The sequence below is a fragment of the Anabrus simplex genome, chromosome 2, assembly GCF_040414725.1.
Source record: "Anabrus simplex isolate iqAnaSimp1 chromosome 2, ASM4041472v1, whole genome shotgun sequence".
In the NCBI taxonomy this organism is placed as follows: Eukaryota; Metazoa; Arthropoda; class Insecta; order Orthoptera; family Tettigoniidae; genus Anabrus; species Anabrus simplex.
Window position 1 is genome coordinate 1042279260 of NC_090266.1, and position 27334 is coordinate 1042306593.

Sequence of the window (27334 nt, forward strand, 5' to 3'; positions counted from 1 at the left end):
TCGTAAAGTAAAACACTTTAAAGAGACGGAATGGCAATGAATAACTATAAAATAAATTATGGTTGGGCGTATTTTTGTGTAATAATGTGTTACTGCTTAATAGACATTTGATATTGCGAGCTTATTATACATTATCTGCCCCTACAAAGATCTTTCTCAAAATTGAGTACCTATAAAATTGGGCATATTCCTCGAGATAAAAAAATGGCATAACTTGAAAACCATACGTAATATGATTTCGATACTTTGTAGTTGAATACCCAGAAATATAACGTATAAATGCCTAATAGAGACTTTTTTGATCAAACCTTTCTTTTAAGCTACAAAACAGTTTTTCCTTTCTCCTGAAAAATAAGGATTTTGGAATGTGTAGGCCTACCCTGTTCAACTCGCCGATTCAATTACAATTGCTTACGTTTTCCGTACTACCCCAGTTAGGAGCTTTTGATCTTAGCTTTTCCATTTCTTTTTTGGCGTTCATTACACAAGCAAGCTAAAGAAATGTTGATATCAATATGAGTCAATTTCCAGCTGTTTCATGGAATGACAATGAATAACTAAGTTATAAAAGAAATGATGGTTGGGCGTATGTTTGTGTAATAATGTATTACTGCTTAATAGACTTTTGAAATTGCGAGTTTATTATACATTATCTGCCCCTACAAAGATCTTTCTCAAACTTGAGTACCTATAAAATGGGACATATTCCTCGAGATAAAAAATGGCATAACTTGAAAAACCATACGTAATATGATTTCCATACTTTGTAGTTGAATACGCAGAAATATAACGTATAAATGCCTAATAGAGACTTTTTTGATCAAACCTTTCGTTTAGCTACAAAATAGGTTTTCCTTTCTCCTGAAAAGTAAGGATTTTGGAATGTGTACGGTACACTTTTCAACTCGCCAATTCAATTACAATTGCTTGCGTTTTCCGTACTATCCCAGTTAGGAGCTATTGATCTTTTCTTAAGCCATTCCATTTCTTTTTTTGGCGTTCATTACACAAGCAAGCTGAAGAAATGTTGATATCAGTATAAGCCAATTTCCAGCTGTCTCACTTAGTGTTGCAACTGCCTTTTCGATATGCCGTGCTACTGTGCGACATTCCGGAAAGTTTTGCTCGTAGATAACCAGCAGAAGTGATCATAAAGGCGGTGAACGTGCGAAATACGTCAGTGAACTGCAGGAAGAGATTCCTACGCCTTGAAACGAGTGTATACGTGCTGTATAGTAATACAATGCGTATACCTCGTTTATTAGTAAGAAAAATGTAAAACGCTTATACAGGGTTTATTCACTGTTTAACTAAACAAGAGTTAAACAACTGTATAAGGACTTTTTATTAGTAAGACGGATACTGTATATCATGCAGTGCATTTTACATGTAAAAATGAAATGGAGTATGGCTCTTAGTGCCAGGAGTGTCCGTGGACAAGTTCGGCTCGCCAGATGCAAGTCTTTTGATCTGACGCCCGTAGGCGACCTGCCCGTCATGATAAGGATGAAATGTTGATTAAGACGACACATACATCCAGCCCCCGTGTCAGCGAAAGTAACCATTTATAGGTAAAATTCCCGACCCTGCCGGGAATCGAACCCGGGACACCTGTGACCAAAGGCCAGCACGTTAACCAGTTAGCAATGGTGCCGGACAGCATTTTACATGTGAAAAACAAACATTCATAACCTTAAAAAGTCGTGACGATCACAATTACAAAACGGCAATAAGAAATATAACCTATATTGAGCACGACAGTAAAACTATCGTATTGAGATACATAATGAATTAAATTACTGGTAGCCTATGTAATTTTTAAGTGATTAACTTTTGTAGGCTTAACACAAGTTAAATAAATTTCTGCCCTGGTCCAGCAGGAGAAATCATCCTGATCACACCTTTCGCTACAGACCTCCATGCAAAATCTAGTGTTTCGTGCATAAGTAGCCTAATTTCCGCAACAGCGGATCTCAGCCAAGGCGCGCAATTTGAATTTTGCCCCGAGTCAGCATTTTTGATTGGTGTGGCGTCAGCAAGGTCAATGACCTCTGACGTCACCAAGGTCATAACCTAACCTCACAAGTTCCATAGAGGAGCCAACCCCTGCGTGGTGGTCAGCACAATCGACATCGCCTCCGACATGCTGTTAATTCTAAGAAGAGATTGTTTATTGTTTTAAAAAATTGCTTTACGTCGCACCAACACACATGGGTCTTATGGCGACGATGGGATAAGAAAGGACTAGGAAAGGGAAGGAGGCGGTCGTGACTTTAATTAAGGTACAACCCCAGCATTTGTCTGGTGCGAAAATTGGAAAGCGCGGAAAACCATCTTCAGGGCTACCGAGAGTGGGGTTCGAACCCACTATCTCCCAAATGCAAGCTCACAACTGCGCGCCCCTAACCGCACGGCCAACTCGCTCGAAGAGAAAGAGACAGCAGAGAGGATTGGAAGTGATAGTGAAGGAAGTAGTGTTTCTAATGTAAAGAAGTATTGCTGTTTTTGGACGGGCCAGTGCCTCCTCTCCTTTGTTCTCTTGTACGGCGGCCTTTCCTATGCTTTCTTCTAATTTTCTAAAAAATCGTCGGATGTTGTTGAACGAGTAGCCATTTCTCTTGAGGGTTCTCTCTTCTCCAAGGTGTTCTGCGTCCGATATCGCTATCGACCTATTAATCCGTGATTTTAGAACAGTCTGCTTTTGTGATGGCTGGTGGTGAGAAGAGGCGTGCAGAGAGCGCGCGCGCGTGTGTGTGTGCAACTTTCCTGTTGTACCGCGTGGCTCAGAGTCCTATTGGTGTTTCGTTTTACCAGTACATCCATCCAGGAACGGTAGTTTCCCCTGTACTTCGATTTCCATAGTGAACTGAATATTCAAATGAACGGAGTCGAGATGGTCGAGAAAAACTGACGTCCTAACCTCACCTAGCGGTCAATAACCCCCAGGTCCTCGATCTTGCCTACGCCAAAAAAATGCTGACTCAGCAGAAATTCAAATTTCCCGCCAAAGTCGTGGAGAAATTCTGATTCAGCACTCATTGCTTTAGAACACACAGAGCGCCTACTACTCGCTTGTGTTAAGATCAGTTTAACGTAATGAGCATAAGGAAAAATCTCAGTACAGAGGTATGATTCATCACAGCAATAGGATAATGTAATCGGATAATGTAATACTCTTATCCACAGAAAATTCTAAATATACTGTCTACAGGGATATTTCGGGTACTGCAGAAGAATTTAAAGAAAATAAAACGCCAGAAACTGGGAGAACTATACTAGTAGAGTTGTTGCGGGTGAATGCAAATTTATCAGACACGTGGGACTGCAGACGGACACAACTTCAACAAACACTCTAATATTATAGGTTAAGTAATATTCACCAAGGCCGTACTCAGGGGTTAGAGGGGTTCAACCCCCACCACACCCTAAATAAAAACTAACTTGAAATATTTAAATAGCACATATGGGTTTTCAAAAATTCACCCCCAATGGATCAAATATAGCCTACAGTACGCTGTTATGAAATCAAGCATTTGCAAGATAAAACAATTGAGTTTAACGTAAAGAACTGTGCCGTCTTTAAAAGTTGTTCTATGAATGTAGTCAATAAATCTCTATATATAAAATAACTTGCCCTGACTGACTGACTGACTGACTGATTAATCTTCGCCGACCGGGCGAGTTGGCCGTGCGCGTAGAGGCGCGCGGCTGTGAGCTTGCATCCGGGAGATAGTAGGTTCGAATCCCACTATCGGCAGCCCTGAAGATGGTTTTCCGTGGTTTCCCATTTTCACACCAGGCAAATGCTGGGGCTGTACCTTAATTAAGGCCACGGCCGCTTCCTTCCAACTCCTAGGCCTTTCCCATCCCATCGTCGCCATAAGACCTATCTGTGTCGGTGCGACGTAAAGCCCCTAGCCAAAAAAAATCTTCGCCGAGCCAAAACTACTGGACATAAAGAAATGAATTTTGGGGATATATTCATATTAAGATGTAGGTGCTCGCTAAGAGAGGATTTTTGGATATTCCGTCCCTAAGGGGGTGAAAAGGGGGTGAAATGTTAAAATGAGTGTATCTATATCTCAATACTTTAAAAGTTTACAGATGTAAAAATTGGTATTTAGAATCTTCTTTAAAAATAAGGAAACACGTATTTTTTTGTTTTCAGAAAATCCCAATAGGAGGGGTGAAAAAGGGGTTGAATGCCTTTAATCAGGATACCGGTACTTATATCTCAGAAACTGAAGATAGTACAGACCTGAAAATTGGTACTTTTGATCTCTTTTAAAAATAAAAAACACTTGTTTTTTTTGTTTTTGGAAAATCCAATTAATGGGAGGGTGAAAAGGGTGGTGAATTTTTAAAATGAGTGTATCTATATCCCAAAACTTTTAAAGTTTATAGATGTAAAAATTGGTATTTAGAATCTCCTTTAAAAATAAAGAAACATGTACTTTTTGTTTTCGGAAAATCCCAGTGGGAAGGGTGGAAAAGGGTGAAAAACGGATTGAATGCCTTTAATGAGGCTACTTATATTTCAGAACCTGAAGATATTACAGACCTGAAAATTAGTATTTGGGATCTACTTTAAAAATAAAGAAACAGGTATTTTTTCTTTTTTGGAAAATCCAAATAATGGGGGGGGGGGGTGTTAAAAGGGGGGGGGGGGGTGAATTTTTAAAATGAGAGTGTCTACATCTTAAAGTTTTAAAAGTTTACAGATGTAAAAATTTGTATTTAGTATCTCCTTTAAAAACAAAGGAACACGTATTTTTTTGTTTTCTTTAAATCCCAATAGGAGGGGTGTAAAAGGGTGAATAATGGTTGAATGCCTTTAATTAGGATACATATATCTCAGAAACTGGAGATATTACAGAACTGAAAATTTTTATTTGGGATCACCTTTAAAAAATAAATAAACACTTATATTTGTTTTTGGAAAATCCTATGAAAATGAAATGTCGTACGGCTTTTAGTGCCGGGATATCCCAGGACGGGTTCGGCTCGCCAGGTGCAGGTCTTTCTATTTGACTCCCGTAGGCGACCTGCACGTCGTGATGAGAGTAGTATAATGGGAGAGTTCGGGCGCCTCCTCCTCCCCCCGCCGCCTCCTCCGCCGCCGCCGCCCGCGGGAAATTTGAATTTTGGCGGGAAATTTGAATTTTGGCGCGAGATTTGAATTTGTAAACAAAGCCACGTGCTTTTTGACAGCTGTCATCGACAACAACGCATCGCTAACCTCACTGCTGCCATCTTGACGGGCCTAAACCTCACTAGTGCCAACTTAACCTAACTAGCGAGAGGTAAACAAACCCACGTGTTTTTTGACAGCCACGTGCTTTTTGACAGACAACAACGCATCGCAAACCTCAGTACTGCCATCTTGACGGGCCTAAACCTCAGTAGTGCCAACTTAACCTCACTAGCATGAGGTAAACAAAGCCACGTGCTTTTTGACAGCCACGTGCTTTTTGACAGATTTGTAAACAAAGCCACGTGCTTTTTGACAGCTGTCATCGACAACAACGAATCGCTAACCTCAGTACTGCCATCTTGACGGGCCTAAACCTCAGTAGTGCCAACTTAACCTAACTAGCATGAGGTAAACAAAGCCACGTGTTTTTTGACAGCCACGTGCTTTTTGACAGATTTGTAAACAAAGCCACGTGCTTTTTGACAGAAAACAACGCATCGCTAACCTCAGTACTGCCATCTTGACGGACCTAAACCTTAGTGGTACCAACTTAACCTCACTAGCGTGAGGTAAACAAAGCCACGTGCTTTTTGACAGCCACGTGCTTTTTTGACAGCTGTCATCCGCCATCTTTAAACCACAAAGCACTGTGCTGCCCTCTATATCGCAGTAGCTGCAAAATTCGTCACCTGTCATCGGCAGTGCTACCATCTTGACGGGTCTAAACCTTAGTGCTACCAACTTAACCTCACTAGCGCGAGATAAACAAAGCCACGTGTTTTTTGACAGCTGTCATCCGCCATCTTTAATCCAGAGAGCACAGTGCTGCCCTCTTTAGCTACTTACCTTTGAAATGTGGTGGCGGATAATTTGAAAAAATGCTTTTTTGACAGCAGCCATCTTTGTGCACCGTGCTGCCCTCTTTAGCTAGATACCTGTGGTGGCAGGCAATTCCACGTGACAGCAGCCATCTTTAATCAAGAGAGCGCCGTGCTGCCCTCTATGTGGTGGCGGCAAATTGAAAAATTCCACGTGCTCTTGTTTGGAAACAAACTCATGTGCTTTTTTTTTGACAGCTGTCATCTGCCATCTTTAATCAACAGAGCACAGTGCTGCACTCTTTAGCTAGATACCTTTGAAATGTGGTGGCGGCAATTTGAAAAATTCTATGTGCTCTTGTTGGGAAACAAAGCCACGTGCTTTTTTGACAGCTGTCATCGGCCATCTTTAATCAATAGAGCACCGTGCTGCCCTCATGCGGGGCAATTTCGTCAGCTGTCATCCGCCATCTTTAATCCAGAGAGAACAGTGCTGCACTCTATGTGGTGGCGGCAAATTCCACGTGCTTTACAAACCCATGTGCTTTTCTGACAGCTGTCATCCGCCATCTTTAATCCAGAGAGAACAGTGCTGCACTCTATGTGGTGGCGGCAAATTCTACGTGCTTTACAAACCTATGCGCTTTTCTGTCATCCACCATCTTTAATCTAGAGAGAACAGTGCTGCACTCTATGTGGTGGTGGTAAATTCCACGTGCTCTTGTTTGGAAACAAATTCTACTCGCTCTTCAGCTGTCATCCACCATCTTTAATCAAGAGAGCACCGTGCTGCCCTCTTTGTGGTGGCGGATAATTTGAAAAAATTATTTTCGACAAGCAGCCATCTTTAATCCAGAGGGAACAGTGCTGCCCTCTTTAGCTACTTACCTTTGAGGCGGTTAATTTGAAAAATTCTTTTCGATAAGCAGCCATCTTTAATCCAGAGAGAACAGTGCTGCCCTCTTTAGCTACTTACCTTTGAGGCGGTTAATTTGAAAAATTCTATTTAACAAGCTGCCATCTTTAATGAAAAGAGCATCGTGGTGCTATCTTGCGGGTAATATTTTACGTCACAGCTGTCATCCACCATCTTGCATTGCTAACCTTAGTGCTGTCCTCTTTAGCTACTTACCTTTGACAAGCTGTCACCCGCCATCTTGCATCGCAAACCTCAGTGCTGCACTCTATGTGGTGGCGGATAATTTGAAAAAATCTTTTTGACAAGCAGCCATCTTTAATCAACAGAGCACCGTGCTGCCATCTTTAGCTACCGCCATCTTACATCGCTTACCTCGCTGCTGCACTCTATGTGATGGCGGTTAATTCGAACAAGTTTAATCACGCATCGGGGAAAGCTAGAGTAAGCACGTGCTGTTGTGATGACGTCATTGTGCATGTTTAAACCCGTTCGTTGACTAAAAGGTTTAGTCTTCGAGAAACAGTGATAGAGTGTAGAGTGCAAACATGACGAAAACATTAATAGTTGATGTGCAAGGCTTTAAAGTAAATGGAAACAAATTTGTGTTTAAAGAGGTGGCTGTGTTAGATTGCAGTGTGTTGTGGGCTCCAAAACTTGTTAGTTTAGTATTTAGTCCACCGTTCCCTTACTGTTTGCAAACAGATGAAGATAAAAAGCAGACTCAGTGGATTGAAAACAATTTAGGTTTGAAGTGGGAAGAAAAAGGAATACCTTATCGTTTTCTACCTTTAATGATGAATGCACATTTGTCAAGAGCAGATCTTGTTCTTTTAAAGGGTTGTGAAAAGAAAGAATGGTTGCGTGATTTTCTACCATCATCGTGTGAAGTTATCGACATGCATGAATTGGGGTGCCCATCATTTAAAACTCTTCCGAAAGAGCATAGCAGAGAAACAAGTAAACAGTCTTTACAACATGTAGGTATGCTCTTTGATTGGTTATGTCGCAGTGCATGCCGGGAAGTGAACAACATATGTAAAGTGCAGTGTCGAAATAACCTTAGTGTAAAAGAAACATTTGTAGAGTAAAGACATCATGTCATTTCTAACAGATACTAAGTGTAACGCAGTTGAAAAGGCGATCGTAAAGTTTTATGCATGCAAAAAGAAACTAAACACTTTTACTGAAGAGTTAAATGCATTACCAAAGGCATTTTTGGTTAATGTAGCTGCGAATGCTGTAAAGAAGATTTGGGAAAAGGTGCCTCGTGAGTGGACTCAAGATCCTGTTTTGTCAGAGCTTCAAACGTGTAGTTTACATCATGAACACGTGAGTTTAGCTAGAAGACCTTCTGTGAGACAGTGCCGTACATGTCAACTAATTAAACTGTATCACGGACCTAAAACTAACGAGTTGTCTTCGCTTATAAACACTTATCATGGCTGTGGAGAGAGTAAACAAGGAAAAGGTGAAGAAACGTGCTGGGAGAAAGATGAGGAAGCATGTTGGGCGTGGACTCATCAATAGAGTGATTGATCTTCTTTTCTTCGTGCTTCATCTCCCCTGCAGCCCTAGAACACATTCGCCTGATACGTAGTTACATGCTGCCTGCATAGAGTGTAGCTGTTAAAATCTGCTTCGTAAAGTTATGCTGTGTGTGTATGTGTTATTACCTAGTGCTTTAGCTGCTCAGAAGAATATAGCAGCACTTGTCGTTGTTGGTGCAATAAAACGAAAACTGAGTGTCAAAGACCGTAACATAAACAAAGGATAAAAATGTATGTATATAGTCTAAAATAAATATGAATTGTCAAAACATATTACAGGTGTTGTTTAATCCTACAGCATGTCCTAGTGACTTAGAAGAAAGGAAACGTAGAGGATTAAAAGAAAACACACACATACGATTTAAAGTACATCCTCTTTATTAATCCATGAATTAAAGCTGTTATTAAAACCAAGCCATTTAACATACAGTTTATTACCACGACGTCGAATAACACGTTCAACTAAATAGTGATCAGGATATTTTGTTTTCTGCAGTTCTTCGATGTAGAATCCTCCTTCAATAGGCTGTCCTCTGAGATCGCGGAGTAAATACGTAACTGGATTAGTAAGCTTAACACTTCTGATTTGAAAAATTTCAGTGCTCCAGTTAGGTGTGTATCCTTTCGCAAAGATAGACTTGTGTTTGCTGATGCGAACGAAATCACCTTCTTTAAAGCGATGGCGACGTGGATCAGCTGTTTTGATTACAAGATGAATAGCATCTAGACGAGGTGTATTCTTTGTAACAAGACGTGGCTTTGTTCCGATAGTGCGATGAGGTGTATCGTTGTAGGTAGATAAAAGTCTAGGTAGCAGATCAATCCAACGATATGAACCTTGCGCTGTAAATTCTCGCCACATCATTGTTTTGAGTGTACGATTAAAGCGTTCTACAACACTCGCCTTGAGATTGCTGAACGTAGAGTAGTGTTGAATGCCAAGTAACTTGAGGTAAGAAGAAAAATCCTTGTTGTAAAACTCTTTACCTTGATCAGTTTGAAGAAGCCTTGGGCAGCGTTTCGATTCTTCAACAATATGTTTAAATGCTTCTTTAACTTGAGCTGCTGTTTTAGAACGCACGGGTTGTGCAAAAGCAAACTTTGAGTACACATCGATAACAGTAAGTAGATACTTATAGCCCTTATTACTAGAAGCATATGGAATCATTTCTACTAAGTCTGCTTGCCAGAGATCATCTTTTCCTCGTGTAATAACGCGTCTGCGACAGTAGGTGCGACGTGCTGGTTTATGTAACTCATGCGCGATGTTTACCTTTACAGGTGAGATCTTCTCTTGACGAGCCATTACAAAATAATACCGGCATAACGTAGTTCTCTTTCTATTTCTAGAATTTCTGATCCGTGACCAGTGTGACCAGCCTCTTGCGATGCTCTTAAAAGTTGTAATCGTTCAACGAGTAAGTTTGGGTCATTCCAGTATCTTACATCCACATACGGCAACAAAGGCTTGTAGATAACGTCTAGACTACGTGCAGTCGGAAACAGCTTAGAAATAAACTCACGATACTTGTAACTCTTATTCGCATTTACAGCTTCTGTTCTCTTGTAATTACGTCGTGTTGCATCAGTAGCAAAAAGTATTGCTTTATACTTTTTAAGATCATCTTGTAAAATTATATCCTTGTCAGGTATTCGTGAGAAAAGAAGTTCTAAGAGTCCTTTCGTAGGTTTATAGGTAACACCTTTTACAATGAGTTTGTTGCTATTAATCTTAACATTTGAATTTCCTATCCGGAAACAGTCATCTTCGTAGCGAATACCATAGGTAGTGTCAGTTTGTCCTGTAAAAAGTTTTTCTATATAAGGTGCAAAGAGAGATCCGTAGGTATCTTGAATAAAAGTTCTAAACTGATTGCGATACTCTGGTGTAATCATAACCTCAGACAAAGATGGTAGATTTTGCGTCGATGTAGTAGGTGTTTCTGCAATAACATCTGTAGTTAAAAACTCAACACGCTTAGATGGTGATGTATCATTAAGTTCTTCTTCTTCTTCTTCCTTATCTTCCTCTTCTTGATCTACATCCTGTTTCTTCTCTTCCGTATCTTCTTCATGCTTTTCTTCTTCATGCTTCTCTTTATGATATGATGTTTGCATAGAAGCAAAACTTGAAGTAGACTGCGGTAATGAAGTAGAATTAAAAATTTCTTTGAGTGGTGTACTTAGTTGTGTTTTTAAAAATAAATCCGTGTCTGCTTGAATACGTTTAAGCTCTTTAAATTTCCGTCGAATATTGTTTCGAGCTTGGATGATATGTTTTGTGATCTCCTTGCTAGATGTTAACATGATGGTGGTTTTTAATCAAGTAGTTACTGTAATTCTGTGTTAATGCATATAAAATGATCGAAACCCATGCGATATCGTCCATGCTGTACATCACTTTCTTTATCAATAACTAAAAAGCTGTAACGGTGTAATGACCAACATTTAGCACACATACGTTTAAAGTCATCGAATGTCATATCAGTGTTAACATGATCGTTATACACATGTCGCATGTTGCGCTCATCTTGCCGAAAAAGCACAATAACATTTGCGTTGTCGCGTATCAACTGCTTGGGCACACGAGAATAGGTTTGGCACAAATAGATGCAATCAACATATTTATGTCGACCCATACTAAAGAATGCACGAATAACGTTTTGCTGTTCTGTTGCGACATCATCAAAGATCATTAGAGAATTAGGAAGCACATCGTCTGGTGATGGTACTTGCTCATGTGAATTAAATTTAAAATATATTATTCCATCTTTAACTAGATCGTGCATTACAGTTTGTAGAATAGTATATAGCGGCTGATAGAGTGACTTTGCGAAAACGTAAATATTCTCGAAGCGTACACCATTTACAGAAGTAATAAGTGTGAGTAAAAGATTTGTTTTACCGCATCCCGACGGACCTGATATAATAAATCGAACAGTAAAAGGAAACAACGTTCCATGACGTTTTCTTGTAGTTGTACTAGAACTAGGTAAGAGATGTGGTACAATGTCGGTAACAGGTAGCGTGTCTTGCTGCTTTATAATCTTCATGATAACTGAATCATAAAGTACGTAATAGTAATATATATATTAAACGAAACAAGAGGCAACGGTTAGTTTATGATTTGCTCTTGACTAGTAAAGTCGTGTCCAGCATGGTGAAACAACGATATCCAAACGACATGAAGAAGAAGAAGAAGAAAGTAAAAACTGTTGGATGGAAAGATGTTATAAAGGCTGCGCAAAAAGCTATTCGAGGGGAATACAATCCTCGTGTAGCTATTACTAAGGCGTTACGCGCAGCAAGAACGAGAATTTCTCCAAAGTGCAGAGCAATATTTAGTAAACGTGCGCGAATTATTCCTGTACCAAAACGAGGAGGAATTCTTCCTGCGCTGTTTGCTGGCTTAGCAGCTTTAGGGTCATTGCTAGGTGGTGCTAGTGCTGTAGCGAGAACTGTCAAAGCTGTAGAAGAAGCGAAACAACAGTTGAAAGAGAGTGAACGTCATAACAAGACGATGGAGGCAATTGCGTTACGAGGCAAAGGTGTGAACATGAAGCTAGCGCCATACAAGAAAGGGCTTGGTATCTACATTTCTCCCAAAAACGTCTACTGAATGCACTGCCATATCGAGCTCTAACGCATGATGAAGTTTTTACGTTTGCTAAACAACTAGGAATTCATTATTTTCGAGGAGTGTATATGCGCGATCAACTACCAGCACGTCCACGTGAACGTGAAAGTGCCGTAATTAACTTGGACGACAGTCGTGGACCTGGAACTCATTACGTTGCTTATGTAAAACGTAAATCTAAAGTATGGTATTTTGATAGCTATGGAGATTTACCTCCTCCTTTTGAGCTCATACGTTATTTCGGAAGCAGTGCAGACATTGTTTACAATAAAAACCGTGTGCAAAACTTTAATACACGCATGTGCGGACGATTATGTCTTATGTTCTTATATCAAACCCAGACAGTAGAGAAAGTGTATTAGTATCTACGTGATGACGAACAGTGAAAGAACGTTTGCTGTACGTGGAGAAGGACCTGAAACAACCGTCTATTTTAATCCACCAATCGAACTTGGTTATCAGCCGCATAGTCTTGGACTAGTATCGTTTGAAAGCTACAATAAAATCTATAATGTGCGTGATGGTTTAAACAAGTTCTATTACGATGAGTATGTGCTAACACTACCCTCAGGTAGTTATACAGTAGATGATATTCACGACTATATTGAAAGTACGTTAATTGATCAGTTTGGGGAAGATAGTTTTAGTAATCATAATTACAAGTTCTCAATCACTATAAGCAACATTACGCATAAATGTGTTATTGAATCATCATTTAAGATTGACTTCAAATCACAACCTGATTCGATTGGACCACTGCTTGGATTTTCATCGAGGGAGCTCCTACCGAACGTACGTTACGAGTCTGATCAACCTATAAAACTCTTCGATGATTATAATGTGAACATTACTTGTAATATTATTACAGACTTGAATAGTAATCTACAACCTTCGCACGTCCTGCACGACTTTATTGTTACAGAGGAACGTGGATATACTATTTGTGAGAAACCAGCAGTAGTTCTTTATCATCCTGTGTCTGTAAAACACATTAGCAACATTACTCTTAGACTTGTAAATAAACATAATCTGCTTATTCATTTAGATCAGCACGCGCACGTAGCTTACAAACTACATCTTAAACCAGTATGAAAACCATCTATAAAACACGGTGTACATTCCGAAGACATACTACATGTGTGCAGAGACTCATCGAGTTAACAGATACCCATAAGCAGATACTCCAAGATTTAGGATATACACTACTACAACAGAATGGAAGAAATGCTAGACATTACGAATACAGTAGAAAGTCGTGAAGGTGTAGTACGAAGTGAGCTTCATTCCTATCAACCTTTTACGTTTGGATTAAATAACAATGATGAAATTCATTTTATTATTAATCAACAAGATGTTTACACCTTACCGCACGAAAGCTACCTCTATATTGAAGGACGATTAGAAAAGTCTGATGGAAGTGGACCAAGCACTTCACAACTAAACAACCATGCTCTAGCTTTTCTCTTTTCTGAAGCGCGATATGAAGTAAATAATGTTGAAATAGATCGAACGAAGAATGTTGGTATTACAAGCGCAATGAAACTCTACCCTTCTTTCTGTGATGAAGAAAGTAATCTTTTGCGGATGGCTGGATGGTGTCCAAAAGCTACTAACAACTGGATGACTAATGAGGATGGAACTTTTACGGGTATGTTATCACTGAAACATATTTTTGGATTCGCAGAAGACTTTACACGTATTATAATCAACGTAAAACAAGAGCTTATTCTAATCCGTGATCGAAGTGATTACAATTCTCTTAAAGCAGTAGAAACACCTGTAGAATCGAAAATAACACTGCATCGTATACTGTGGCGGATCCCACATGTAACCTTATCTGATCGTGAAAAACTTCGATTGCTCAAGATTGTAGAAAATGATACACCATTACCTATACGTTTTAGAAGTTGGGAGCTGCATGAATATCCTGTGTTACCACCTACAAACAAGCATAGCTGGGCTGTTAAAACATCACGTTTTACTGAGAAGCCCTTGTACATTATTTTTGGATTTCAAACTAATCGTAAATTCAATCACGAAAAAGATAGCTCACTGTTTGATCACTGCAAATTAAGACACGTTAGACTATATCTCAATGGAATTACGTATCCCTACGAAAACATCGACATTAACTTTGAGAAAAATAAGTTTGGGATGCTCTATGACATGTTTTGTAAATTTCAATCATCGTATTATCAGAAAGAAGATCGTCCGCTATTTACACCTCAAGAATTTAAAAATAAAGCACCGATTGTAGTTATAGACTGCTCTTATCACGAAGAATCTATAAAAGAATCTCCAGTTGATATTCGTTTAGAATTTGAAACATCTGAAAACATTCCTGCTAACACAGCAGCCTATTGTCTTATTATTCATATGAGTGATGTTACTTACCATCCGCTAACGAATATTGTTACGAGACTATAAATAAGAATAGATCTTTATCATTTTCATTAGTGTGTGCTTCGACATCGTACGCTATGGAACAAAACTGTAAATGTGCATGCTGTTTGCATGCTCATACGCAACATCTTATTTATGTTTCACGAGTGAGTGAGGCTATTAAGATGTTCTATAAACGTAGATCGTCGATGCCGAAACATCTTATTCAATACTTACCACCAGGATTTTTATATACGTACGCTGCCTCTTACGTACATAATTTTTGGGACATCCTTCCTCTACACAGTAAGATGTCAATCGAAGTAGCTTTATGCAGAACTTGTGAACGACATTACAAGCATCGAGGAGAAAATGGTGATGATGATTGGGATGGACCAAATCCGAGGATTGAACACTGTACACAGTGTATGAATGAACTTTCTCTAGTACTTCATGATGATGATGATGATGATTCCGAAAAGGAATAACAGCAAGGTAAGAAGTATATGATCTTCTCTGTAAAGCATAACATACTTAGTATAATATATTTCTAAATGCTTTGTTTAATTTGAATGTTGCAGGAGGCATTTCAGAAGCATACGTTGTTAAGAAGCACACCAACCTTGTCAGCAGCAAAAAACGAACATTGTTGTAGTACATTTGTAAATAAATATTTGATCGCATTCAAAAATGTTGTACTTATTGCATTGCTTTACACCGACTTACTCTTAAGAAAAACGATCAGGTCTAAACATGCACAATGACGTCATCACAACAGCACGTGCTTACTCTAGCTTTCCCGATGCATGTTTAAACTTGTTCGAATTTACCACTACCACATTCCTTTACATCGACTTACTCTTAAGAAAACGGACAAGTCTAAACATGCACAATGACGTCATCACAACAGCACGTGCTTACTCTAGCTTTCCCCGATGCGTGATTAAACTTGTTCGAATTAACCGCCATCACATAGAGTGCAGCAGCGAGGTAAGCGATGTAAGATGGCGGTAGCTAAAGATGGCAGCACGGTGCTCTGTTGATTAAAGATGGCTGCTTGTCAAAAAGATTTTTTCAAATTATCCGCCACCACATAGAGTGCAGCACTGAGGTTTGCGATGCAAGATGGCGGGTGACAGCTTGTCAAAGGTAAGTAGCTAAAGAGGACAGCACTAAGGTTAGCAATGCAAGATGGTGGATGACAGCTGTGACGTAAAATATTACCCGCAAGATAGCACCACGATGCTCTTTTCATTAAAGATGGCAGCTTGTTAAATAGAATTTTTCAAATTAACCGCCTCAAAGGTAAGTAGCTAAAGAGGGCAGCACTGTTCTCTCTGGATTAAAGATGGCTGCTTATCGAAAAGAATTTTTCAAATTAACCGCCTCAAAGGTAAGTAGCTAAAGAGGGCAGCACTGTTCCCTCTGGATTAAAGATGGCTGCTTGTCGAAAATAATTTTTTCAAATTATCCGCCACCACAAAGAGGGCAGCACGGTGCTCTCTTGATTAAAGATGGTGGATGACAGCTGAAGAGCGAGTAGAATTTGTTTCCAAACAAGAGCACGTGGAATTTACCACCACCACATAGAGTGCAGCACTGTTCTCTCTAGATTAAAGATGGTGGATGACAGAAAAGCGCATAGGTTTGTAAAGCACGTAGAATTTGCCGCCACCACATAGAGTGCAGCACTGTTCTCTCTGGATTAAAGATGGCGGATGACAGCTGTCAGAAAAGCACATGGGTTTGTAAAGCACGTGGAATTTGCCGCCACCACATAGAGTGCAGCACTGTTCTCTCTGGATTAAAGATGGCGGATGACAGCTGACGAAATTGCCCCGCATGAGGGCAGCACGGTGCTCTATTGATTAAAGATGGCCGATGACAGCTGTCAAAAAAGCACGTGGCTTTGTTTCCCAACAAGAGCACATAGAATTTTTCAAATTGCCGCCACCACATTTCAAAGGTATCTACCTAAAGAGTGCAGCACTGTGCTCTGTTGATTAAAGATGGCAGATGACAGCTGTCAAAAAAAAGCACATGAGTTTGTTTCCAAACAAGAGCACGTGGAATTTTTCAATTTGCCGCCACCACATAGAGGGCAGCACGGCGCTCTCTTGATTAAAGATGGCTGCTGTCACGTGGAATTGCCTGCCACCACAGGTATCTAGCTAAAGAGGGCAGCACGGTGCACAAAGATGGCTGCTGTCAAAAAAGCATTTTTTCAAATTATCCGCCACCACATTTCAAAGGTAAGTAGCTAAAGAGGGCAGCACTGTGCTCTCTGGATTAAAGATGGCGGATGACAGCTGTCAAAAAACACGTGGCTTTGTTTATCTCGCGCTAGTGAGGTTAAGTTGGTAGCACTAAGGTTTAGACCCGTCAAGATGGTAGCACTGCCGATGACAGGTGACGAATTTTGCAGCTACTGCGATATAGAGGGCAGCACAGTGCTTTGTGGTTTAAAGATGGCGGATGACAGCTGTCAAAAAAGCACGTGGCTGTCAAAAAGCACGTGGCTTTGTTTACCTCACGCTAGTGAGGTTAAGTTGGTACCACTAAGGTTTAGGTCCGTCAAGATGGCAGTACTGAGGTTAGCGATGCGTTGTTGTCTGTCAAAAAGCACGTGGCTTTGTTTACAAATCTGTCAAAAAGCACGTGGCTGTCAAAAAACACGTGGCTTTGTTTACCTCATGCTAGTTAGGTTAAGTTGGCACTACTGAGGTTTAGGCCCGTCAAGATGGCAGTACTGAGGTTAGCGATTCGTTGTTGTCGATGACAGCTGTCAAAAAGCACGTGGCTTTGTTTACAAATCTGTCAAAAAGCACGTGGCTGTCAAAAAGCACGTGGCTTTGTTTACCTCATGCTAGTGAGGTTAAGTTGGCACTACTGAGGTTTAGGCCCGTCAAGATGGCAGTACTGAGGTTTGCGATGCGTTGTTGTCTGTCAAAAAGCACGTGGCTGTCAAAAAACACGTGGGTTTGTTTACCTCTCGCTAGTTAGGTTAAGTTGGCACTAGTGAGGTTTAGGCCCGTCAAGATGGCAGCAGTGAGGTTAGCGATGCGTTGTTGTCGATGACAGCTGTCAAAAAGCACGTGGCTTTGTTTACAAATTCAAATCTCGCGCCAAAATTCAAATTTCCCGCCAAAATTCAAATTTCCCGCGGGCGGCGGCGGAGGAGGCGGCGGCGGAGGAGGCGGCGGGAGGAGGAGGAGGCGCCCGAACTCTCCCATTATACTACTGATGAGGATGAAATGATGATGAAGACAACACATACACTCAGCCCCCGTGCCGCTGGAATTAACCAATTAAGGTTAAAATCCCCGACCCGGCCGGGAATCGAACCCGGGACCCTCTGAACCGAAGGCCAGTACGCTGGCCGTTCAGCCAGCGAGTCGAACGGAATATCCAATTAATGGCGGTTAAACAGCAGTGACAAATTGGGGTGAATTTTTCGAAAGACTATATCTACAGAATATCTGAGAACCGTAAAATGTTACAGACGTAAAAAGTGGGTATTTGGAATTTTCTGTAAATGTAAAGAAACATAGGTGATTTGTTTTTGGAAACTCCACTTAAGGGGAAATAAAAAAAGGGTGAAATTTTAAAATGAGAATTTTTACAGTATATCTCAACATGTTACAGAAGTGAAAAATGGTACTTTCTATCTCTATCAAAAATAAAGAAACGTGTACTTTTAGTTTTCGGTAATACCACTTGGGTGGAGGGGGGTAAAAGTGACTGGAAATGGTGCTGATTTCTTTTAATTAGGCTACTGATATCTCAAAAATGAAGATGTTACCGACGTGAAATTTGATATTTGGAATCGGCTTTAAAAGTAAAGAAACACGTATTCTCGGAAAATCCAATGAAGGCGGGGGGGGGGGGCTTAAAGAATTGAAAATACATTGACTTAATTGTATGAGAATACATACATCTAATAAAAAACTAAAATTGTTGCAGACGTGAAAATTGGTATTTGGATCTCCTTTTAAAAAAAGAAAAACGCATTTTAAGGGGGAAAACATCTTGGGGGCCGGGAGTGAAAAGGAGTTGAATTCCTTTCATGAGGACACATAAATCAAAAACGTAAGAAGTTAGAGTCGTGATAATTGGTATTTAGAAGGTCCTTTACTATTAAAGAAATGAGTATTTTTTGCCGGAAATTTCATTGGGGGGGGGGGGTGAGAAGTGTGAAAGTAAGTGAAAAAAGTGATTTATTTTTATGGGGAAAATTATATCTCAAAACTGAAGGTAATAGACGTGAACATTGGTGTTTGTAATCCCCTTTAAACATAAAGAGACACTCTTTCTTTTAATTCTTTTGGGGTGGGGTAAATAAAATTAACGGCGGTGGGGTGTAAAAGTAGGTGAGACCAATTGATTTTACTGTTCATAATGTACATATAAGGAGCCTCCGTTGCTCAGGCGGCAGCGCGCCAGACTCTCACAACTGGGTTCTGTGGTTCAAATCCCGGTCACTCCATGTGATATTCGTGCTGGACAAAACGGAGGCGGGACAGGTTTTTCTCCGGATACTCCGGTTTTCCCTGTCATCATTCATTCCATCAACACTGTCCAATATTTCATTTCATTTGTCATTCATCGATCATTGCTCCAGAGGAGTGCTTCGGCAGCCGGCACAATGCCTATTGTCGCCGCTAGATGGGGCTTTATTCATTCCATTCCTGACCCTGTCGAATGACTGGAAACAGGCTGTAGATTTTCGATGTACTTATTCTGATCATAAACCGATCATTTTTAATCTTTCTTGGGTTCGCTTTCAACAGCCATCTTTTCCTTCGGAGAACGTTCTTAGATTACAGTAGATTCTCCTGACATATAAATAAAAATTAAACACATTTGAAATAAACGATAGGAATGCGATTGACCGTCAAATTGCTCACCTGTATAATAAGGTCAGCAATGCACGGAAGTATGTCATTCGTATCGCCAGAAATCCCGCACACTTGCCTACGCGTGACAATGGTGCTGGTCACATTGTCAACAATGACAATGGCAGCAGATGTAATTTACCGCCAAGTAACGGTCTTGCATCTTGCTGTGGGGTCCAGAACATCTAATAATAATAATAATAATAATCATAATAATAATAATAATAATAATAATAATAATAATAATGATAATAATAATGTTCTGGACCGTCGTCAAATGTACGGACCGCACTGGAAACGGGTCCTGGACGGGTAATGACTAAGAATGCAGTCCGGCCGCGGCTTCAGTACTGCCAAGGCACCCAAGACGACACCACGCCCGATCTCCTGAAGGAATTGATCCACATTCAAAATGCTTATAGGAAAAGATGGCAAAGATTTAGGGACACAACTGACCGGGTGGAATACCTGGACCTAGCCCGGGAAGTACGAAATCGATTGCTGGAAAGAAAGATTGAAAAATGGGAGGAAACTTGCCGTAATCTATTAGAAAATCAGTCAGATCGCGAATTTTGGCGGATTCTCGCAGAAAACGAGTCAGATCGCGAATTTCGGCGGATTATATATCTAAAACTATAAGCATTCAATTATAAATTTCAGTATAATACCGTAGCGAAGCACGGGTATCTTGCTAGCTTACTATAAAATAAATTACAACTTTAATAAATTTTAATAAATTATGCGCCGTCATTCAATTATTTATACTCCAGACCAAGTTATTCATGTCTAATCTCATTGCTGGGGCCTTTTATTAGCGTAACAGAGATACGTAAAATGGAAAATATAGTCCGTTTTAATGTTGTAAGTGCTGAAATACATAGCCTATATATTTGAGTTATTCTAAATTATAAGCATAAAAAGATCTGATAAATTGTCTCCAATTTTTGACGCATACGGGCAGTAACTGGGTTGTCGTTAGATACAAATCCGAGTTCTCTTTGTGTATTGACCGAACTCGATAGCTGCATTCGCTTAAGTGCGGCCAGTATCCAGTCATCGGGAGATAGTGGGTTCGAGCTCCACTGTCGGCAGCCCTGAAGATGGTTTTCCGTGGTTTCCCATTTTTACACCAGACAAATGCCGGGGCTGTACCTTAATTAAGGCCACGGCCGCTTCCTTCCAATTCCTAGGCCTTTCTTATCCCATAGTCGCCATAAGACCTATCTGTGTCGGTGCGACGTAAATCAAATAGCTTTGTGTGTTGATGGCCGTGCTTATGTCTGGAGGCCTTGTGGTAAGCGCCTCAATCTTGTCTTTGCTGTGGGGCGACACACTGCCCCCACAGCTGGTGGCTGGTCTTGGGGGTAGGATAGTCAGTCACCTCTAGTAAACGATGCGAAGGGCATTGACAGCGCAGCGATATGTACAGCCGCATATGTTACCCTCCATGACAGTCTTCCAGTAGGCCTTTTCCAGCAAGATAATGCTCGGACGCACAGAGCAAGTATAAAGGAAAAGGCGATAAAAATCAAGCCGATAATTACAGGCCAGCCAGCTTGACATGAGTTGATTTCGGAAAGAATTCTTTCTGATTATATTAGACATGTTTGCGAAATGACTTCTTGGTTTGATAGAAGACAGTTAGGGTTTAGGAAAAGTTATTCCACTGAAGCTCAACTTGCAGGATTCCAGCACTGTAGATTCAGGAGGTCAAATGGATTGTACCGCGTTGGACATATCGAAGGATTTTATTAGGATACATTATGGGAGACCGCTGACAAAAATAAGTGCAACTGGACTAGATAGAAGAGTGACTGAATGGGTGGCTACATTTCTAGAAAACAGAACTCAGAGAATTGGAGTACGATAGGTGAAGCGTTATCTGATCCAGTAACCATTGAGAGGGGAATTCCTCCAGGCAGTATTATTGAACCTTTATGTTTTATTATGTATATAAATGATATGAGTAAAGAACTTGAATCAGAGATACGGCTTTTTGAGGATGGTTTGACATCGAGTAATAAATAAGAAACACTATTGTGAGCGACTGCATAACAGACAATGCAACAATGTTGTGAGATGGGCTGTAGATAATGGTATGATGGTAAACAGGATGAAAAGTCAGGTTGTGAGATTTACAAAGGGAAAATTACTCACGGTTTTAATTACCGCCTTGATGGCGTGGAATGACGTTAGTAGACGACTAGGTTTGAGTGGTGTTTTTAAGAGTAGGAAAAATCACAATATAAAGAAAGTTGCAAGTCAAGAGGACAAATTGGGGCAAATATTCATTTATGGAAAGAGTAGTTACGGACTGGAATAATTTGCCAAGGGAGGCGTTCGATAAGTCTCCAAATTCTTCGGAATTAATAACGTAAAGACTAGGAAAGCGACTGATAGGGAATCTGTCACCTGAGCGACTGCCCTAAATGCAGATGTGAATTTTGGAAAAGGGTCGTCTTCACAGACGAAAGTAAATTTAATATTTTCAAGTCGGATGGGAGAGTGACGGTTTGGAGACAAAAGAACAGTGAGATGGAAGATCGGAACTTAGCTGCTACTGTCAAACACATACAAGTATGGGGGTGCATGAGTGCGAGCGGTGTTTGGGACTTACATCCAATTTAGGATATATTGGACCACCGTGGATATATTCAGATTCTGAAGACCATCTTGTCAAAAGTGTAGGAGGTATGGGCCTGACAGGGGACTACATTTTCCCCCAGGACAACGACCCCAAACATATGGCTCTTAATACCAGGCTGTGGCTGCTTTATAACACACCACGCTATTAGCAGACTCACTTCAGTCACCGGACCTCAATCCAATTGAGCATTTGTGGGATGTATTGGAAAGAAATCTACCAAAAAACCTATTTCCAACAATAATGAGTTGCAGGCAGTATTGTTGGGCGAGTGGAAGAATATCACAAGAACCACGACTGAAAAGTGCGTGCACCGACGAGTGGCAAAGGTTGTTAAACAAAAAGGTGGCCCAACGAAGTACTGAACTCCAAAAGTAACGTTGAAATTGCCGGACTAAGGCACGGACAAATACTTCTTGAAGACCACTTTACGAACTCTTCTGTTTTTTGTCTGTTTTTCCTTGTGGCTACTATGCTTTATACATATAAGCAATGTATAGTTCACTGTCTGAATTAACAGTTTTATTTCAATAAATCATCTTGCATTGTGTTCTATCGCAGCGACGAATACTTTCTGAAGCCACTGTAGATGCGTTCCTATTTTTCCTTTTTAAAGAGTAAAATCGCGAACTTCTCATTAAGTGAACGTTCTTCTCTGTCTTTTTCTCTCAGTGCTTTAATTAATGATGTTTTAATATTTTCGCGTGGCATTGTATGGAAGTGAAACATGGACGATAACTAGCTAAGAAAGAAAGAGAATAGAGTATTTTGAAATGTGGTGTTACAGAAGAATGCTGAAGGTGAGATGGGTAGATAGAATCACGAATGAATAATGAATCGAATTTGTGAGAGGAGATCGATTTGTCTAAATTTGGCCAGAAGAAGAGACAGAATGATAGGCACATCTTAAGACACCCAGGACTTGTACAGTTGGTTTTTGAGGGAAGTGTAGGTGGTAAGAACGGTAGGGGTAGAATAAGATACGAATATGACAAGCAGATTAGAGCAGATGTAGGATGTAGGATGTAGGATGTAGTAGTTATGTAGAAAGGTTGACACAGGATAGGGTGGCATGGAGTGCTGTATCAAACCAGTCTATGGAGTGATGACTCAAACACGCAACCTAAAACCCTTACAAGTGGTGATATTGCCGAATGTTTCTTTGAACACTTCTTTGTTTAAAACTGAATGCGCCCGTTATAGCGCTGAATTATATTTTCAGGTCAAGCATAATCTCTCTGCCACGGTACAGCTCAATTTCCCTGGATATAATCCGTCAATATATTTCTACGCGAAATATTTTGAAGATATCCTACCGCCGACAACGGCTCTAATTTGACACTACACGACGACAACACCGACGAGAAAGTTTCGATTTCAAGTGAGCTAAACGTATCTCTACGAAAACTTCAGTCCCCACCACTAAGCTCCTTACTTCAGATTTCAATGAACCAGCGATAAAAAAATGTCGTACCGCGAAATATACCAACGCCGAGAGGGGTGAGAAAATGTTGAAAATTGAAAGAACAAATGAGCTACTTGAAAGAGAAAGTGCGAAGGATGATAATGATGACCAGTTTTTTTAAAATCTACTGCCGTATATGACTAAACTTAATTCACTTTCTAAACTCAGACTCGTCGCAAGATCCAATAAATAGTTTTAGAAGAACTCATATTAAGGCAAGTAACCGTTCTCAGTCTCTTCGCCCGGCGGTATCTTCATACAACCCAAGTGAGCATAGTCAACAGCTATTTGAGCTCTTGTTGGTTGGTGATTCACAGGCTGATTCGCAATTACCATTCCAGTCTCAGCATAACAACTCTGCTCTCTCATGGGATTCTAAACCACCACTCATAAGATTTTCAACACTTACACCGGTTGAACTTCCGCATTTGAATGATCATGAATACTTCCAAAACGAGTTTTCATATTCAATAGCAAACTTACGTGAAAAACTTCAAATAACTTGATCTTCGATTTGTGTGCCAATCAAGAGACCTGTAGACGATCAGATGTATTAACCATCCCAAAAACAGTTACAGAAAATATATAACATATTGTACAATAGAACCGATAAAATAACCTGTAGTCCTTACATCCAGTGTTGAAAAATAGCCAATCTCTGCTTTCCCCGTTCACAAAACATGAAGCAATGTTAATGGAGTCTGATACAAACATTCAACTGCTAAGAAAAAGCACAGATTTCTGTCCCGAATAAAGTTACAATAAAGAATCGATAAGTAGTTTCATTTGTAAATATTCAAAATTATCATGTGAATCAACGCGAACACCACCTGAGAGGTCTGAATTGATCATTAATACATACGTACTTTTTCACAAATCTCCAACACTAAAATTACAGCTTATCGCTACTTATACGAAACTTCATAAATTTCCCAGAAACGAGAATATGAAAATAATTAAAGAGCAGGCTATATCGTAATGAAAGTGTAAGTACCTTACGTGGTTCTCCCTGAAAGGTAAACTAGATCAGTCACCACTGATCTGCATTTAGGGCAGTCGCCCAGGTGGCAGACTCCCTATCTGTTGTTTACCTTGTCATTTCTTAAAAATTGCAAAGAATTGAAAACTGTATTTAACATATCCCTTGGTAAATTATTCCAGTCCCTAACTCCTCTTCCTATAAACGAATATTAGCCCCAATTTGTCCTCTTCCATTCCAATTTTATCTTCATATTGTGATCGTTCCTATTAATGTCATTCCACGCCATCTTTCCACTGACAGCTCGGGATATACCACTTAGTCGAGTAGCTCGTCTCCTTTCTCTCAAGTCTTCCCAGCCCAAACTTTGCAACATTTTCGTATTGCTATTCTTTTGTCGGAAATCACCCAGAACAAATCGAGCTGCTCTTTGGAATTTTTCCAGTTCTAGAATCAAGTAATCCTGGTAAGGGTCTCATACACCGGAACCATACTATAGCTGTGATTTTACTAGAGACATATTCCCTCCCATTTACATCCTTACTACAACCCTTAAATACCCCCACAACCATCTGCAGAGATTTGTACCCTTTATTAACAATACCGTTTATGTGATTACCCCAGTGAAGATCTTTCCCTATATTAACACCTAGGTACTTGCAGTGATCTCCATGAGGAACTTCCACCCCATCAACACAGTAATTAAACTTAAGGGGACTTTTCCTATTAGTGAAACTCACAACCCGACTTCTAATCCCGCTTATCACTATGCCATTGCGTGCTGTCCATCTCAAAACATTGTCGAGGTCTTTTTGCAGTTGCTCACAATCTTGTAACTTATTTACTACTCTATACAGTATAACATCATCCGCAAAAAGCTTTACCTCTGATTCCAGTTCTTTAGTCATATCATTTATGTATATAAGAAAACAAAGGTTCAATAATGCCGCCTTGATGAATTCCCCTCCTAATAGTTACAGGATCACAGATAATCCTTCACCTATTATAATTCTCTGAGTTCTATTATCTAGAAATATAGCCACCCATCTTGTCACTCTTTTGTCTAGTCCAATTGCACTCATTTTTGCCAGTAGTCTCCCATAATAATAATGGCGTATGGCTTTAGTGCCGGGAGTGTCGGAGGACAAGTTCGGCTCGCCACATGCAGGTCTTTTGATTTGACTCGCGATGAGGATGAAATGATGATGAAGACGACACATACAACTAGCCCCCGTGCCAGCGAAATTAACCAATTATGGTTAAGATTCCCGACCCTGCCGGGAATCGAACCCGGGACCCCTGTGACCAAAGGTCAGCACGCTAACCATTTAGCCATGGAGCCGGACAGTAGTCTCCCATGATCTACCCTGTCAAATTCCTTCGATATGTCAATCGCGACACAGTCCATTTGACCTCCTGAATCTAGGAAATCTTGCTGTGATGCATCCCTCACTGATGAATTATGCTGAAGCTGGGATCATTTGCGACTTTCAGCTGGGAGCGATTATAGGAATTTTAAAATATTAGTATTATGAATATTTTCCGAGAGCCTCCGTGGCTCAGGCAGCAGCGCGCCGGCCTCTCACCGCTGGGTTCCGTGATTCAAATCCCGGTCACTCCATGTGAGATTTGTGCTGGACAAAGCGGAGGCGGGACAGGTTTTCCTCCGGGTACTCCGGTTTTCCCTGTCATATTTCATTCCAGCAACACTCTCCAATATCATTTCATCTGTCATTCATTAATCATTGTCCCAGAAGAGTGCAACAGGCTTCAGCAGCCGGCACAATTCCTATCCTCGCCTCTAGATGGGGGCTTCATTCTTCCATTCCTGACCCGTTCGAATGACTGGAAACAGGCTGTGGATTTTCATTTTCAAATACTTTCTGAGGAATGGACATCCATACCAATCTCAATAAATAATAAAGGGGAGAAAAATTAGTCCGCCTCTGTGGTGTAGTGGTTAGCGCGATTAGCTGCCTCCCGCGGAGGCCCGCGTTCGATTCCCGCCTCTGCCATGAAATTTGAAAAGTGGTACGAGAGCTGGAACGGGGCCAACTCAGTCTCGGGAGGTCAACTGAGTAGAGGTGGGTTCGATTCCCACCTCAGCCATCCTCGAAGTGGTTTTCTGTGATTTCCCACTTCTCCAGGCAAATGCCGGGATGGTACCTAATTTAAGGCCACGGTCGCTTCCTTGTCACTCCCTTCCAATCTTCCCATCCCCGCCGCCTGGGCGAGGTACTGGTCATCCTCCCCAGTTTTATCCCCCGACTCAAAATCTCACGCTCCAGGACACTGCCCTTGAGGCGGTAGAGGTGGGATCCCTCACCGAGTCCGAGGGAAAAATCAAACCCGGAGGGTAAAGAGATTAAGAAAGAATAATGAAAGAAGAGAACAATTAATTAAGCCAACAAGAATTCTTAAGGCAGTCCTGGCCAACAAATAACAATAAAATAACTTAAATCTACAACAGCGATTGTGTGAAATACGTAAGGTACAAGCCTTTCAAACAGAGAGAAGTCATATAGTTCTGCAGTTCCCGAAAAGGGCTGATAAAGTATAGCCCACCATCTTCCTACCACGACTCCAGCGCTTTTTGGCCATAACTATCCTTCACCATACCGTAATTCAGCGGAGAGGTTGCATTCGGGAGATAGTGGGTTCGAACCGCACCACCGGCAGGCCTATCTTCCGATGTTTCCTATTTTCACACAGGCTGTATCTTAATGCCACGGCCGCTATCTTCCCATTTCTAGCCCTTTCCTACCCCACCGTCACCGAAAACCTACCTGTGTCAGTGCGATGTTAAAATCACTGGTGGACCGATGACCTAAATGTTAAGCCCTTAAAACAACAA

The 27334-nt window shown here is 40.7% G+C and overlaps 1 protein-coding gene across 1 annotated transcript in view; it reads right to left on the minus strand.

Annotated features, from left to right (window-relative positions):
* The window catches only part of LOC136864678 (sodium- and chloride-dependent GABA transporter ine), a 584214-nt gene that overhangs the window by 553246 nt on the left and 3634 nt on the right, over positions 1–27334 (minus strand). The window lies entirely within an intron of this gene.